This window comes from Salmo trutta, unplaced genomic scaffold, assembly GCF_901001165.1.
Source record: "Salmo trutta unplaced genomic scaffold, fSalTru1.1, whole genome shotgun sequence".
In the NCBI taxonomy this organism is placed as follows: Eukaryota; Metazoa; Chordata; class Actinopteri; order Salmoniformes; family Salmonidae; genus Salmo; species Salmo trutta.
In genome coordinates this window covers 10,001-25,000 of record NW_021823141.1, presented here as the reverse complement: position 1 = coordinate 25,000, position 15,000 = coordinate 10,001, and the positions used below count along the sequence as shown (strand labels likewise).

Below are 15,000 nucleotides of genomic sequence, written 5' to 3'. Positions count from 1 at the left end.
CCAGATAAGCGGGTGTTCTCTCGCAGACAAGTGGTGAGGGGAGAGCTCAGGCAGTCACGCATAGATTTGTGTCTTGCTCATAGAGCGGTTGCGAACTTGGTTGTGGGGGTAGAGTATTCCCACACATTTTTTAGTGACCATGATGCTCTGCTTTTCCGGCTGGGTGCGTCGAGGGAGGGGAGGGTGGGGGGGTTGTGGTGTCTTAATGCCAGTCTGCTGAAGGATGAGGGGTTTAAGGGAGCAGTGAAAGAGTGTGTGAATGAGGCCATGTCAGATCCTCTGTTTGAGTCTGATGTGTGTGTGTGGTGGGAAGGTTTAAAAAGGGAGTTCAAGCGGCTGGCAATATATTGTGCAAGACAGGCTAGTGTGGTAAGAAGGAGGGAAGAGAGGATTCTTAAGTCCCACCTGATATTTGAGTTAGAAAAGATAGAAAATTGTCCAGGATATGATATTGCAGATTACCTGAGGCTGCGGGAGGAGTTGAAGGTCTTAGAGAGGCATAGGTGTATGGGGGCAGTGGTGAGGAGTAGAGCGCAGTATGTAGTGGAGGGGGAGAGGAGTACTGCTTTTTTTCTGGGGTTAGAAAGGCGGAAGCAGGAAAGGAGTTTTCTAACTGAGCTTTTAAATGAGCGGGGGGAGAGGGTGACAGATTTGGAAGGTATTTTGAATACAGTGCATTCTTTTTATAAAGGTTTATTTACTTCAGGCGGGGTGGATGAGGTGTGTATGAGAAGTGTGCTAGAAGCAGTGGAGGTAAGGGTGTCAACTGATGATGTGGAGATGTGTGATGCCGATTTTACATTGGCAGAGGTTAAAGCTGCAATCTTAGGCCTGAATTTGAATAAGAGCCCAGGTTCAGATGGTCTGACTGCAGAGTTTTACCGTGAGTTTAGTGACATACTAGCCCCACTGATGCTGCGTGTATTTGAGTGTATGGAGGAGAGGAGGGAAGTCCCAGAATCATTAGCTTTGGGGGTGTTGAATGTGGTGTACAAAAGGAAGGGAAGTCGACTGAAACTTGAGAACTACAGACCGATAACCCTTTTGAACTCTGACAATAAGGTGCTGGCTAAGGTAATGGCCAATAGGTTGAAAAAGGTGATGGGTAGCATTATAGCACCTACTCAGGCCTATGGGGTACCGGGGAGGGATATAGTTGACACCCTCTGCACTATCCGGGATGTAGTGAGGCATATGGGGGATGTGGGTGGGGTGGTGCTCTGTATGGATCTGAATAAAGCCTTTGATCGGGTGGAGCATCGGTTCCTGTTAGAGACCATGGCAAAATTTGGGTTTGGGCCTCGTATAAAAGAATGGGTGAAGCTTTTGTATGGGTCAGCTAGCAGTGTCGTTAAGTGTAATGGTGTGCTGACTGATCCCTTTCCCCTGGGCAGGTCTGTTAGGCAGGGTTGTCCACTGTCTGCTTTGCTGTACAGCATATCAGTTGAGCCTTTGGCTGCTTTTGTTAAGCGTGATAGAGGAGTGCATGGAGTAGACCTGCCGGGGGGTGGCGTTAGTGTGCTGCATCATTACGCTGATGATACCACCTGTACTGTGCGGGATGGAGGGAGTGTGAATTGTTTGATGAAGTGTTTTGATGTGTATGGGAGAGCTTCTGGGGCTAAGGTGAATGTTGAAAAATCTGAAATGTTATGCGTTTCTGATACGGTTTTGTCTACAAGTAACATTCCTTTTAAGACTGTTACAGAACATTTGAGAATTTTGGGTGTGAATATTGGGGTAGATGAGCTGGAGGCGAGAGACTTTACTTGGACAGGGGTGATTAATAAAATGAAGTCGACCTTGAATTACTGGAAACAAAGGAAATTAAAATTGAGGGGGAAAGTGGTGGTGGTGAATGCTCTGTTGATGTCAAAATGTGTATATACTTTAGGGGTTCTGGACATGCCTGTATGGGCTCTGAAGGAAATTAATAATGTAGTGTCTGGGTTCCTGTGGGGTGGGAAGGGTGTGAAAATTGCTCATGATGTGATGATAGCAGATTATGATAGGGGTGGGTTGAGATTAGTAGATCTGGAGGTTAAGTTAAAAGCCATACGGGTTAAGAGAGTGAAACAGTTTTTGTACGGGGAGGAGGGTCAGGGGTGGAAGGAGTTTTTCAGACATTGGTTGCATAGGAGTGGAGGATGCGGAGATTATGGGTTGTTAATGTGTTTAAAGCCTAGCATGTATGCAGAGGTGCCTGCCTTTTATCAGGAGGTGTTCAGGGCCTGGGCAGAGTTTTTACCGCAGGTTAGCTATGAGTGTGACTCTAATGGGGTGATTCTGAATCTACCGGTTTTTATGAACCCATTGCTGCAATCTGAGGGAAAGATGCTGGAGAGTAAGGTGCTTATGAGGGCAGGTATGATAAGAGTGAGGGACTTTAGGTATGAGGTGGTGCCGGGGTTCCTGCCTGATCAGGCGATATTAGATACTGTCTGGAGTGTAGATGAGGATGTCAGGAAAGGGACGGTGTTGAGAATGTATGAGAGGATAAAGGAGTGTTTTCCAAGGGAGTGGGTGAGGCTGCTGGACAATCACATGAGTAAGGGGGTATTAGAGACTTTGCCTGAGATGAAGGTGAAATGTGGGGAGTCTGTGCAAGCCTTATCCTCTACCAAGGTGAGGGCCTTCTACTGGGCTCTTATTACCAGGAAGGTCAAGGAGCCTGCATCTGAGAAAGTGTGGAGGCAAGTGTTTCCAGGGTTGGATGTGGAGCGGTTGTGGGAGAAGATGGTAGTGAGGCTCAACAGTCTTGAATGTACACATTTTGATTTTATGTTGAGGCACAATCGGGTGTTTACCAAGGTGGTGTTACATCAGGTAGACAGGTCAGTGTCTCGTGTGTGTGACGTATGTAGAGTTATGGATGAAAATCTGATGCACATGATGTTTGAGTGTGTCGAGGTAGCTGGGTTCTATGTGAGGTTGAGGGACATGCTAGAAAGGTACTGGGGAGTAGAGTTAATAGGAGGGGTGGATTGGAGGTGTTTGGTATTGTTTGGAGTGTGTCAGCATGTGAAGGGGGTGAATATTGAATTATTGAATTTTATGATGTCACATGCAAGGTATGCTGTATATTCGAGGAGGAACTTGGCAAGGTTTGAGGGCAAGAGGGTGACAGTGTGGAAGGTGTTTGAAGGTATGGTCAAGAAGGATGTGGGATTGATGCATAGGTCTAGGCAGAAGGATTTTGAAAGTGTGTTTGTGAAGGATTGTGGATTCATTGCTGTGGGGGAGGATGGAGGTTTGGTGTATGGGTTTTGATGTGCAAAGTTTTGGAGAGATATCATCAATCATTGAGAATTTCTTAGTTTTTATTTGATAGGGGGTTGCTTGTAACCTCTCTAATTTCATGGAATTTGTTTTATCTTAGTCTTGTATGTAATGTTTGTATGAAGTTGGTTTGGAATTTTTATTTTGTTTGGTTTTATTTGATAGTGGGTAAATTGGATGCCTACCGATGTTTAGTCTAGTGTTGATTGAAGGTTTTGCATATTGAATTGAAAAAATTGTAAAATAAGATTTTTATAATAAAAAAATAAAAAAAAGGTACGCCCGATCTCGTCTGATCTCGGAAGCTAAGCAGGGTCGGGCCTGGTTAGTACTTGGATGGGAGACCGCCTGGGAATACCAGGTGCTGTAAGCTTTTTGTCCACGAGGGTGTGCTCTTACACTATTTCATCAGCAACACTGCCTTGTAGTAAGCATTTAATGATGAATTGACTAAATGCAGCTTCGTGCTGCAAAATGCAGTCTGTTTATCAGACTCACTTTGACTATATATGTTGTACCAAGAGATTGTTTATCGTTTACGGCCATACCAGCCTGGGTACGCCCGATCTCGTCTGCTCTCGGAAGCTAAGCAGGGTCGGGCCTGGTTAGTACTTGGATGGGAGACCGCCTGGGAATACCAGGTGCTGTAAGCATTTTGTCCACGAGGGTGTGCTCTTACACTATTTCATCAGCAACACTGCCTTGTAGTAAGCATTTAATGATGAATTGACTAAATGCAGCTTCCTGCTGCAAAATGCAGTCTGTTTATCGGACTCACTTTGACTATATATGTTGTACCAAGAGATTGTTTATCGTTTACGGCCATACCAGCCTGGGTGCGCCCGATCTCGTCTGATCTCGGAAGCTAGGCAGGGTCGGGCCTGGTTAGTACTTGGATGGGAGACCGCCTGGGAATACCAGGTGCTGTAAGCTTTTTGTCCACGAGGGTGTGCTCTTACACTATTTCATCAGCAACACTGCCTTGTAGTAAGCATTTAATGATGAATTGACTAAATGCAGCTTCCTGCTGCAAAATGCAGTCTGTTTATCAGACTCACTTTGACTATATATGTTGTACCAAGAGATTGTTTATTGTTTACGGCCATACCAGCCTGGGTACGCCCGATCTCGTCTGATCTCGGAAGCTAAGCAGGGTCGGGCCTGGTTAGTACTTGTATGGGAGACCGCCTGGGAATACCAGGTGCTGTAAGCTTTTTGTCCACGAGGGTGTGCTCTTACACTATTTCATCAGCAACACTGCCTTGTAGTAAGCATTTAATGATGAATTGACTAAATGCAGCTTCCTGCTGCAAAATGCAGTCTGTTTATCAGACTCACTTTGACTATATATGTTGTACCAAGAGATTGTTTATCGTTTACGGCCATACCAGCCTGGGTACGCCCGATCTCGTCTGATCTCGGAAGCTAAGCAGGGTCGGGCCTGGTTAGTACTTGGATGGGAGACCGCCTGGGAATACCAGGTGCTGTAAGCTTTTTGTCCACGAGGGTGTGCTCTTACACTATTTCATCAGCAACACTGCCTTGTAGTAAGCTTTTATTGATGTATTGACTAAATGCAGCTTCCTGCTGCAAAATGCAGTCTGTTTATCAGACTCACTTTGACTATATATGTTGTACCAAGAGATTGTTTATCGTTTATGGCCATACCAGCCTGGGTACGCCCGATCTCGTCTGATCTCGGAAGCTAAGCAGGGTCGGGCCTGGTTAGTACTTGGATGGGAGACCGCCTGGGAATACCAGGTGCTGTAAGCATTTTGTCCACGAGGGTGTGCTCTTACACTATTTCATCAGCAACACTGCCTTGTAGTAAGCTTTTATTGATGTATTGACTAAATGCAGCTTCCTGCTGCAAAATGCAGTCTGTTTATCAGACTCACTTTGACTATATATGTTGTACCAAGAGATTGTTTATCGTTTATGGCCATACCAGCCTGGGTACGCCCGATCTCGTCTGATCTCGGAAGCTAAGCAGGGTCGGGCCTGGTTAGTACTTGGATGGGAGACCGCCTGGGAATACCAGGTGCTGTAAGCATTTTGTCCACGAGGGTGTGCTCTTACACTATTTCATCAGCAACACTGCCTTGTAGTAAGCATTTAATGATGAATTGACTAAATGCAGCTTCCTGCTGCAAAATGCAGTCTGTTTATCGGACTCACTTTGACTATATATGTTGTACCAAGAGATTGTTTATCGTTTACGGCCATACCAGCCTGGGTACGCCCGATCTCGTCTGATCTCGGAAGCTAAGCAGGGTCGGGCCTGGTTAGTACTTGGATGGGAGACCGCCTGGGAATACCAGGTGCTGTAAGCTTTTTGTCCACGAGGGTGTGCTCTTACACTATTTCATCAGCAACACTGCCTTGTAGTAAGCATTTAATGATGAATTGACTAAATGCAGCTTCCTGCTGCAAAATGCAGTCTGTTTATCAGACTCACTTTGACTATATATGTTGTACCAAGAGATTGTTTATCGTTTACGGCCATACCAACCTGGGTAAGCCCGATCTCGTCTGATCTCGGAAGCTAAGCAGGGTCGGGCCTGGTTAGTACTTGGATGGGAGACCGCCTGGGAATACCAGGTGCTGTAAGCTTTTTGTCCACGAGGGTGTGCTCTTACACTATTTCATCAGCAACACTGCCTTGTAGTAAGCATTTAATGATGAATTGACTAAATGCAGCTTCCTGCTGCAAAATGCAGTCTGTTTATCAGACTCACTTTGACTATATATGTTGTACCAAGAGATTGTTTATCGTTTACGGCCATACCAGCCTGGGTACGCCCGATCTCGTCTGATCTCGGAAGCTAAGCAAGGTCGTGCCTGGTTAGTACTTGGATGGGAGACCGCCTGGGAATACCAGGTGCTGTAAGCTTTTTGTCCACGAGGGTGTGCTCTTACACTATTTCATCAGCAACACTGCCTTGTAGTAAGCTTTTATTGATGTATTGACTAAATGCAGCTTCCTGCTGCAAAATGCAGTCTGTTTATCAGACTCACTTTGACTATATATGTTGTACCAAGAGATTGTTTATCGTTTACGGCCATACCAGCCTGAATACGCCCTTCCGGTGAGTAAAACAGGTGCAGGTAATTACGCTGTAAGTGAGTGTTTGCTCGAGAGATATTTGTTTGATATTATTAGTTTATTGACGGACAATATCTGATTTTGAATTCAAATAAGTTTAAGTTTAGTGAGTTTTTTCCCCCCCTTGCAGTTCTGCTGCTTGGGGGTGAGTTTTTGAGACTTTTCTGATTTCTTAATGACGGACAACATGGCAACGAATAATGGAACGGATAAAGACAAAGGCAATGCGCAAAGTACAAAATTTGGAGCTGAAGGTGGCTTAAAATACGGCAAGGAACGAACGGTGGCGGTGGAATTGATGGGAGAAGACAAGATAACGACGATGGAATTACTAAGATCAATTAAAGATGTGTGCGGAGAGTTGGTGGGGTGCAGAATTAAAGGAGAAAGGAAATATGAAGTCACGATGCGGGATGCAAAAGGAAAAGAGCGTTTAATGGATGGGTTCAAGATCAAGAATACGAAGGTAATGGCAAGAGACGTGATGGCAAACGAACTCATAGTCTCGTTCATGAATTTGCCAGTCTATATCGAGGACGGCGCTATACTAGACAAATTGCGGAGCTGGGGTGTAGCGGCCGTGTCTGAAATCAGAAGGAGAGTTTGGCCGGGGACGGAAATCGTAGATGGGACGAGATACTGTAAGGTAAAGTTCACCGACACCGTGCAGTCTTTGCCGTATTCCACTAAGTTTGAGACACTGGAGGGTGGTGAATATTTCAGGGTGATACATGACAAGCAGGTTAGGGTGTGCCGCTTGTGTATTCAACCTGGACATATTTTAAAGGACTGCCCTGACTTTAGATGTTTTAAGTGCGGAAACCAGGGACACTATGCGAGGGAATGTGCTGGAGCGAGAGATAGGGCAGTTTGCGCAGGATGTCGGAAGAGAACTGACGAGTGCAACTGTGGAGAGGTTGCAAATGAGGAGGAGAGCCAGGACCTCTTTATGGAAGCTGATGAAGCACCGCGAGGAGAAGAAGAGGATGGGAAAGAGAATGTGGAGGAAGGTGGAGAGATGGAGAAGATGGAGCAGAAGACGGACGAAACAGGGAGCAGCATGGGTTCAGAGATGAGAAGAGGGAGTTTCCAGGAGGAGGGAGAGATCGAGCTGGGTGGAGGCACTGGGGACGCACAGATTTTGGGGGAAAGCTCAGCCCTTGCGAGTACCTCGGGGGGTGAAGATATGGAGGGAAGTTTGATTTTGACGACAGTACCAGAGACGGAGAGAGATACGGGGAGCACAACGGATGTGGGAGGAAATAAGTTGAGTTGGTTGGACGATATGGACTTGGAGGAGATATCTGATACGGACGATGGGGAAAAGGTAGAAAGACTAAGGGAAATATACAGGAAGAGGAAAGCGACGGGGGGAGAGAAGAAGGATGGAGGAGGAAAGAAACAGGACAAAAGGTAGAGGACAATGAAGGTATACTTTTTCATTTTATTATTTTTTGAAATGGTAAATTTTGTGTCCTTGAATGTAAATGGGTTAAGGACAATGGATAAATTTCAAAATATAGTGCAAATGGAAAATGTGGATATCTTATGTCTACAAGAGACGCATTGGGACAATGATTGTGTATTGAAAGTAAAACAAATATGGAGGGATTTTATTTTTGTTAATAATGGTAGAGGGAATTCTAGTGGGGTTGCTATTTTAGTGAGAAAGGATGTGGTGGACAAAGTGGTACATGTACATGATGATAATAATGGGAGGATTTTAGTTTTAGATTTTGAGTATATGGATATGAAGTTTAGAATTATAAATGTTTATGCGCCAAATAACGAAATAGAGCGCAAGGTTTTATTTATTGAAGTGGGACGATGGAGTGTGGGAAATTGTATTGTGGTGGGGGATTTTAATGTGAAATTGGACAGATTGGATATGACAAGGGGAGCAGCTTTTAGAAATGATGTATCAAGGGGTGTTTTAAAGAAGATGATGTTTGAGAAAAAACTTATTGACATATGGAGAGATGACAATCCCGATAAACGAGAATTTTCGAGAAGGCAGGTGGTATTAGGGGAATTAAAACAAACTAGAATAGATTTGATTTTAGTTAAAGAAAGTTGTAGGGATTTTATGAAAGATGTTAAGTATGTTTTTACAACTTTTAGTGACCATGCATGTTTAAGTTTCTCGGTGGGTTTAGACAAGGAAAGAATAGGAGGTGGTACGTGGTGTATGAATGCGAGTTATTTGGGGGATGAGGATTATTGTAAACAACTTAAATCGTTAATAACATGTGAAATGGAGGATAAGCAAAAAGGAAAGGATAAGTGTTTATGGTGGGACAAGGTTAAGGAAAAAATAAAAGTGTTTAGTATAAGATATGCAAGGAAAAAGAGAGGCAGGATGAAAAGAAAAGAAAATGAGTTGAGAGCTAAATTGGATGAAGAAATGGGCAAGTGTGACAGTGAACCTAATTATAATATAGAAAAGTTTTTAGAGTTGAAAGCAAAATTGAGTAAATATGACATGGATAAGTGTAAGGGGGCTATTATAAGAAGCAGAGCAAAGTATTTTCTGGAGGGGGAGAAATGCACTTCTTTTTTTCTTGGATTAGAGAAGAGTTTTCAAAGAAGAACATATCTTAGACAGATTGAAAATGTAAAGGGTGAAGTAGTAGATGATTATGTAGAGATTTTAGAGACAGTGCAGAATTTTTATAAGGACTTATTTAAGAAAGGGGAGGTGGATGAGGGGTGTGTACAGGAGATTTTAGGTAGTGTAGAGGTGAAAATTAATATAGAGGATAAGTTGATGTGTGATGGGAAGATTACAGTAAATGAAGTTACGGATGCGATAAAGGGTTTACAGGTGAATAAGAGCCCTGGAGTAGATGGTATCATTGCAGAGTTTTATAAAATTTATGAAAGTCTTTTAGCACCTATTTTATTGGAGGTTTATCACTATATGGAGGAGAAGGATTGTGTATCAGAATCAATGGTGACAGGAATGATAACTATTTTATATAAAAACAAAGGGAGTAAGGTGAAATTGGAGAATTATAGGCCTATTAGTTTATTAAATGTGGATTACAAGATTTTAGCCAAAATCTTAGCGAATAGGATGAAGAGAGTTTTACATGATATTATTGCACCAACACAGAATTATAGTGTTCCTGGGAGAGATATAGCTGACACAATTAATACAATTAGAGACGTGATACACAAAATGAATGGGGATAAGATAGGGGGTATTGTTTTAAGCATAGATTTAAATAAGGCTTTTGATAGGGTAGAACATGATTTTATGTTTAGGGCCTTGGAAAGATTTGGTTTTGGTAATAAAATAATAAGGTGGATTAAATTATTATATAGAAATGCAAAAAGTAGGGTGAAATGTAATGGGGTTTTAACTGATTCTTTTACCCTGGAGAGATCTGTGAGACAGGGATGTCCTTTATCTGCTTTACTTTATGTTTTATCAGCTGAACCTTTAGCGGCTTTTCTTAAGAAGGATAATTTTATCAATTGTGTACAGACTCCACAGAAGGGTTCAAGTTTGATTCACCAATATGCAGATGACACAACTATAACAGTTAGAGATGAGGATAGTGTAAAAAGGGTAATAGAAGGTTTTAAAGTATATGGAAGAGCATCAGGAGCAAAAGTTAATATGGAAAAGTCTGTTGTAATGTATATTGGGAAAGTAAATGAAGGGAATTTTCCTTTTAAAGAGGTCAAAGATTATTTTAAGGTGTTAGGAGTTTTTATAGGCTTAAAAGGAAAGGAAGCTAGGGATTTGACATGGAGTGGGGTGATAAATAAAGTCAGGAAGGTTGTAAATATGTGGAAGGGGAGGTTTTTAAAATTAAAGGGGAAGGTTATTGTTATAAATTCTTTACTGATGTCAATTTTTGTACACGTCATGAATGTCTTAGATGTGCCAGAATGGGTTTTAACTGAAATGAATAAGATTTTAGTAGAATTTTTATGGGATGGGAAGGGGGTGAAAATCGCTTTTAAAACATTGATTGCAGGTTATGAGGAGGGGGGTTTGAAGTTAGTGGATCTAAAGGTGAGGAAAATAGCGATAAGAGTGAAAATGGTTCGGAAGTATTTATATGGAGAATTAGATTACGGGTGGAAAAAGTTTTTTACAGAGTATTTGCAGGAGGTTGGGAGGATCGGGGATAATGGTTTATTAATGTGTGTAAAACAAGAAATGTTGGGAAAAATACCTTTGTTTTATAAGGAAGTTTTTGAGGCTTGGGGACAGTTTTTACCACACATTTCCTATGAATGTAACATTTTGGAAAATATTTTAAACCAGCCAATCTTTTTGAATCCAAAGATCAAGTATAATAATGCAATGTTGTATTGTAAATATTTTATGAGAGCTGGGATGAGACAGATTGGTGATATTCTATATGAGGTCATTCCGGGGTTTCTACCGGTACACGCTATTTATGACAATGTTATTGAGGTAGATGATGAAATAAGCAAAACTACAGTAGAAAATATGTATAAGAGAATTTTGGGGTGTATTCCGGAGGAGTGGGTGGTTTTAATAAATACAGAGGTGGTTAAGAGAGCCAGGGGTTTACCGGATATATTTTATGAAAATAATGGAGTGAAACATGAATTGTCAGGCTTGAAAGTTAAAACAGTCTATAGTAAATGTATTTTAAAAGAGATAAAAGTTCCTGCTTCAGAGAAAGTGTGGTCGGAGGTTTTTGTAGATTTGGATGTGAAATCAATATGGAAGAATGTTAATGTAAAATGGAATTCCATAGAATGTGAAGATAATGATTTTAAAATAAAACATAATAGGATTTTTACTAATGTGGTTCTACATCAAATCAACAGAAATATTAAGAGAGAATGTGACATTTGTCATATAGGGGTGGAAAACTTTATGCACTTTTTCATTGAATGTAGTAGATTAAGAGGGTTTCATGAATTTTTAAAGGAGCTTTTAGTAAAACATTGGGGGGAGGAGATTTTTAATGAGGTGGAATGGAGGAGATTTTTTCTTTTTGGTATAAATGGGAAAAGTAAAGTTTTGAACTTTAATTTGGTTAATTATGTTTTAAGTCATGCTCGATATGCTGTAAGATTAAGAAGGAACTTGGGTCATTATGAAGGAAAATGTGTGAGTGTGGAGGTACTTTTTAAGAGTATGTTGGAGAAAAATATAGAGATAATACATAGATATGGTGGATGCAACTTTGAAAAACAATTTGTGTGGGGGAGTACATTTATTCGACTTTCATCAAATGGAAAACTTGTGTTCAATTATTAATTGGATTTAATTGTTAATTGATTGTATTTTCTTTCTGATTTTGTAAAGGGTGAATTGTTCACCCTTTAATTATGATTGAAACGATGTAAAATTGTCTGTTTCTCATAATAAAATATAAAAAAAAAAAAAAAAAGGTACGCCCGATCTCGTCTGATCTCGGAAGCTAAGCAGGGTCGGGCCTGGTTAGTACTTGGATGGGAGACCGCCTGGGAATACCAGGTGCTGTAAGCATTTTGTCCACGAGGGTGTGCTCTTACACTATTTCATCAGCAACACTGCCTTGTAGTAAGCTTTTATTGATGTATTGACTAAATGCAGCTTCCTGCTGCAAAATGCAGTCTGTTTATCAGACTCACTTTGACTATATATGTTGTACCAAGAGATTGTTTATCGTTTATGGCCATACCAGCCTGGGTACGCCCGATCTCGTCTGATCTCGGAAGCTAAGCAGGGTCGGGCCTGGTTAGTACTTGGATGGGAGACCGCCTGGGAATACCAGGTGCTGTAAGCATTTTGTCCACGAGGGTGTGCTCTTACACTATTTCATCAGCAACACTGCCTTGTAGTAAGCATTTAATGATGAATTGACTAAATGCAGCTTCCTGCTGCAAAATGCAGTCTGTTTATCGGACTCACTTTGACTATATATGTTGTACCAAGAGATTGTTTATCGTTTACGGCCATACCAGCCTGGGTACGCCCGATCTCGTCTGATCTCGGAAGCTAAGCAGGGTCGGGCCTGGTTAGTACTTGGATGGGAGACCGCCTGGGAATACCAGGTGCTGTAAGCTTTTTGTCCACGAGGGTGTGCTCTTACACTATTTCATCAGCAACACTGCCTTGTAGTAAGCATTTAATGATGAATTGACTAAATGCAGCTTCCTGCTGCAAAATGCAGTCTGTTTATCAGACTCACTTTGACTATATATGTTGTACCAAGAGATTGTTTATCGTTTACGGCCATACCAGCCTGGGTAAGCCCGATCTCGTCTGATCTCGGAAGCTAAGCAGGGTCGGGCCTGGTTAGTACTTGGATGGGAGACCGCCTGGGAATACCAGGTGCTGTAAGCTTTTTGTCCACGAGGGTGTGCTCTTACACTATTTCATCAGCAACACTGCCTTGTAGTAAGCATTTAATGATGAATTGACTAAATGCAGCTTCCTGCTGCAAAATGCAGTCTGTTTATCAGACTCACTTTGACTATATATGTTGTACCAAGAGATTGTTTATCGTTTACGGCCATACCAGCCTGGGTACGCCTGATCTCGTCTGATCTCGGAAGCTAAGCAGGGTCGGGCCTGGTTAGTACTTGGATGGGAGACCGCCTGGGAATACCAGGTGCTGTAAGCTTTTTGTCCACGAGGGTGTGCTCTTACACTATTTCATCAGCAACACTGCCTTGTAGTAAGCATTTAATGATGAATTGACTAAATGCAGCTTCCTGCTGCAAAATGCAGTCTGTTTATCAGACTCACTTTGACTATATATGTTGTACCAAGAGATTTTTTATCGTTTACGGCCATACCAGCCTGGGTACGCCCGATCTCGTCTGATCTCGGAAGCTAAGCAGGGTCGGGCCTGGTTAGTACTTGGATGGGAGACCGCCTGGGAATACCAGGTGCTGTAAGCTTTTTGTCCACGAGGGTGTGCTCTTACACTATTTCATCAGCAACACTGCCTTGTAGTAAGCATTTAATGATGAATTGACTAAATGCAGCTTCCTGCTGCAAAATGCAGTCTGTTTATCAGACTCACTTTGACTATATATGTTGTACCAAGAGATTGTTTATCGTTTATGGCCATACCAGCCTGGGTACGCCCGATCTCGTCTGATCTCGGAAGCTAAGCAGGGTCGGGCCTGGTTAGTACTTGGATGGGAGACCGCCTGGGAATACCAGGTGCTGTAAGCTTTTTGTCCACGAGGGTGTGCTCTTACACTATTTCATCAGCAACACTGCCTTGTAGTAAGCATTTAATGATGAATTGACTAAATGCAGCTTCCTGCTGCAAAATGCAGTCTGTTTATCAGACTCACTTTGACTATATATGTTGTACCAAGAGATTTTTTATCATTTACGGCCATACCAGCCTGGGTACGCCCGATCTCGTCTGATCTCGGAAGCTAAGCAGGGTCGGGCCTGGTTAGTACTTGGATGGGAGACCGCCTGGGAATACCAGGTGCTGTAAGCTTTTTGTCCACGAGGGTGTGCTCTTACACTATTTCATCAGCAACACTGCCTTGTAGTAAGCATTTAATGATGAATTGACTAAATGCAGCTTCCTGCTGCAAAATGCAGTCTGTTTATCAGACTCACTTTGACTATATATGTTGTACCAAGAGATTGTTTATCGTTTATGGCCATACCAGCCTGGGTACGCCCGATCTCGTCTGATCTCGGAAGCTAAGCAGGGTCGGGCCTGGTTAGTACTTGGATGGGAGACCGCCTGGGAATACCAGGTGCTGTAAGCATTTTGTCCACGAGGGTGTGCTCTTACACTATTTCATCAGCAACACTGCCTTGTAGTAAGCATTTAATGATGAATTGACTAAATGCAGCTTCCTGCTGCAAAATGCAGTCTGTTTATCAGACTCACTTTGACTATATATGTTGTACCAAGAGATTGTTTATTGTTTACGGCCATACCAGCCTGGGTACGCCCGATCTCGTCTGATCTCGGAAGCTAAGCAGGGTCGGGCCTGGTTAGTACTTGTATGGGAGACCGCCTGGGAATACCAGGTGCTGTAAGCTTTTTGTCCACGAGGGTGTGCTCTTACACTATTTCATCAGCAACACTGCCTTGTAGTAAGCATTTAATGATGAATTGACTAAATGCAGCTTCCTGCTGCAAAATGCAGTCTGTTTATCAGACTCACTTTGACTATATATGTTGTACCAAGAGATTGTTTATCGTTTACGGCCATACCAGCCTGGGTACGCCCGATCTCGTCTGATCTCGGAAGCTAAGCAGGGTCGGGCCTGGTTAGTACTTGGATGGGAGACCGCCTGGGAATACCAGGTGCTGTAAGCTTTTTGTCCACGAGGGTGTGCTCTTACACTATTTCATCAGCAACACTGCCTTGTAGTAAGCATTTAATGATGAATTGACTAAATGCAGCTTCCTGCTGCAAAATGCAGTCTGTTTATCAGACTCACTTTGACTATATATGTTGTACCAAGAGATTGTTTATCGTTTACGGCCATACCAGCCTGGGTAAGCCCGATCTCGTCTGATCTCGGAAGCTAAGCAGGGTCGGGCCTGGTTAGTACTTGGATGGGAGACCGCCTGGGAATACCAGGTGCTGTAAGCTTTTTGTCCACGAGGGTGTGCTCTTACACTATTTCATCAGCAACACTGCCT

The 15,000-nt window shown here is 42.6% G+C and overlaps 20 non-coding genes across 20 annotated transcripts; all 20 read left to right on the top strand.

The window, feature by feature from the left end:
• The first annotated feature begins 3,813 nt into the window (after positions 1-3,813).
• Positions 3,814-3,932, top strand: LOC115189286 (5S ribosomal RNA). The gene has a single exon (XR_003876822.1). It is a non-coding gene; the product is annotated as a 5S ribosomal RNA (ribosomal RNA).
• Positions 3,933-4,093: 161 nt separating this feature from the next.
• Positions 4,094-4,212, top strand: LOC115189284 (5S ribosomal RNA). The gene has a single exon (XR_003876820.1). It is a non-coding gene; the product is annotated as a 5S ribosomal RNA (ribosomal RNA).
• Positions 4,213-4,373: 161 nt separating this feature from the next.
• Positions 4,374-4,492, top strand: LOC115189254 (5S ribosomal RNA). Its single transcript, XR_003876792.1, has one exon. It is a non-coding gene; the product is annotated as a 5S ribosomal RNA (ribosomal RNA).
• Positions 4,493-4,653: 161 nt separating this feature from the next.
• Positions 4,654-4,772, top strand: LOC115189345 (5S ribosomal RNA). The gene has a single exon (XR_003876876.1). It is a non-coding gene; the product is annotated as a 5S ribosomal RNA (ribosomal RNA).
• Positions 4,773-4,933: 161 nt separating this feature from the next.
• Positions 4,934-5,052, top strand: LOC115189248 (5S ribosomal RNA). Its single transcript, XR_003876786.1, has one exon. It is a non-coding gene; the product is annotated as a 5S ribosomal RNA (ribosomal RNA).
• Positions 5,053-5,213: 161 nt separating this feature from the next.
• Positions 5,214-5,332, top strand: LOC115189247 (5S ribosomal RNA). Its single transcript, XR_003876785.1, has one exon. It is a non-coding gene; the product is annotated as a 5S ribosomal RNA (ribosomal RNA).
• A 161-nt stretch (positions 5,333-5,493) lies between these two features.
• Positions 5,494-5,612, top strand: LOC115189344 (5S ribosomal RNA). Its single transcript, XR_003876875.1, has one exon. It is a non-coding gene; the product is annotated as a 5S ribosomal RNA (ribosomal RNA).
• A 161-nt stretch (positions 5,613-5,773) lies between these two features.
• Positions 5,774-5,892, top strand: LOC115189272 (5S ribosomal RNA). Its single transcript, XR_003876808.1, has one exon. It is a non-coding gene; the product is annotated as a 5S ribosomal RNA (ribosomal RNA).
• Positions 5,893-6,053: 161 nt separating this feature from the next.
• Positions 6,054-6,172, top strand: LOC115189314 (5S ribosomal RNA). Its single transcript, XR_003876850.1, has one exon. It is a non-coding gene; the product is annotated as a 5S ribosomal RNA (ribosomal RNA).
• A 5,859-nt stretch (positions 6,173-12,031) lies between these two features.
• Positions 12,032-12,150, top strand: LOC115189246 (5S ribosomal RNA). The gene has a single exon (XR_003876784.1). It is a non-coding gene; the product is annotated as a 5S ribosomal RNA (ribosomal RNA).
• A 161-nt stretch (positions 12,151-12,311) lies between these two features.
• On the top strand, positions 12,312-12,430 carry LOC115189343 (5S ribosomal RNA). The gene has a single exon (XR_003876874.1). It is a non-coding gene; the product is annotated as a 5S ribosomal RNA (ribosomal RNA).
• A 161-nt stretch (positions 12,431-12,591) lies between these two features.
• On the top strand, positions 12,592-12,710 carry LOC115189283 (5S ribosomal RNA). The gene has a single exon (XR_003876819.1). It is a non-coding gene; the product is annotated as a 5S ribosomal RNA (ribosomal RNA).
• A 161-nt stretch (positions 12,711-12,871) lies between these two features.
• LOC115189251 (5S ribosomal RNA) lies at positions 12,872-12,990 on the top strand. The gene has a single exon (XR_003876789.1). It is a non-coding gene; the product is annotated as a 5S ribosomal RNA (ribosomal RNA).
• A 161-nt stretch (positions 12,991-13,151) lies between these two features.
• On the top strand, positions 13,152-13,270 carry LOC115189342 (5S ribosomal RNA). Its single transcript, XR_003876873.1, has one exon. It is a non-coding gene; the product is annotated as a 5S ribosomal RNA (ribosomal RNA).
• Positions 13,271-13,431: 161 nt separating this feature from the next.
• On the top strand, positions 13,432-13,550 carry LOC115189229 (5S ribosomal RNA). Its single transcript, XR_003876768.1, has one exon. It is a non-coding gene; the product is annotated as a 5S ribosomal RNA (ribosomal RNA).
• Positions 13,551-13,711: 161 nt separating this feature from the next.
• On the top strand, positions 13,712-13,830 carry LOC115189256 (5S ribosomal RNA). Its single transcript, XR_003876793.1, has one exon. It is a non-coding gene; the product is annotated as a 5S ribosomal RNA (ribosomal RNA).
• A 161-nt stretch (positions 13,831-13,991) lies between these two features.
• Positions 13,992-14,110, top strand: LOC115189244 (5S ribosomal RNA). Its single transcript, XR_003876782.1, has one exon. It is a non-coding gene; the product is annotated as a 5S ribosomal RNA (ribosomal RNA).
• Positions 14,111-14,271: 161 nt separating this feature from the next.
• On the top strand, positions 14,272-14,390 carry LOC115189253 (5S ribosomal RNA). The gene has a single exon (XR_003876791.1). It is a non-coding gene; the product is annotated as a 5S ribosomal RNA (ribosomal RNA).
• A 161-nt stretch (positions 14,391-14,551) lies between these two features.
• Positions 14,552-14,670, top strand: LOC115189341 (5S ribosomal RNA). The gene has a single exon (XR_003876872.1). It is a non-coding gene; the product is annotated as a 5S ribosomal RNA (ribosomal RNA).
• A 161-nt stretch (positions 14,671-14,831) lies between these two features.
• On the top strand, positions 14,832-14,950 carry LOC115189282 (5S ribosomal RNA). Its single transcript, XR_003876818.1, has one exon. It is a non-coding gene; the product is annotated as a 5S ribosomal RNA (ribosomal RNA).
• The last annotated feature ends 50 nt before the right edge of the window (positions 14,951-15,000 follow it).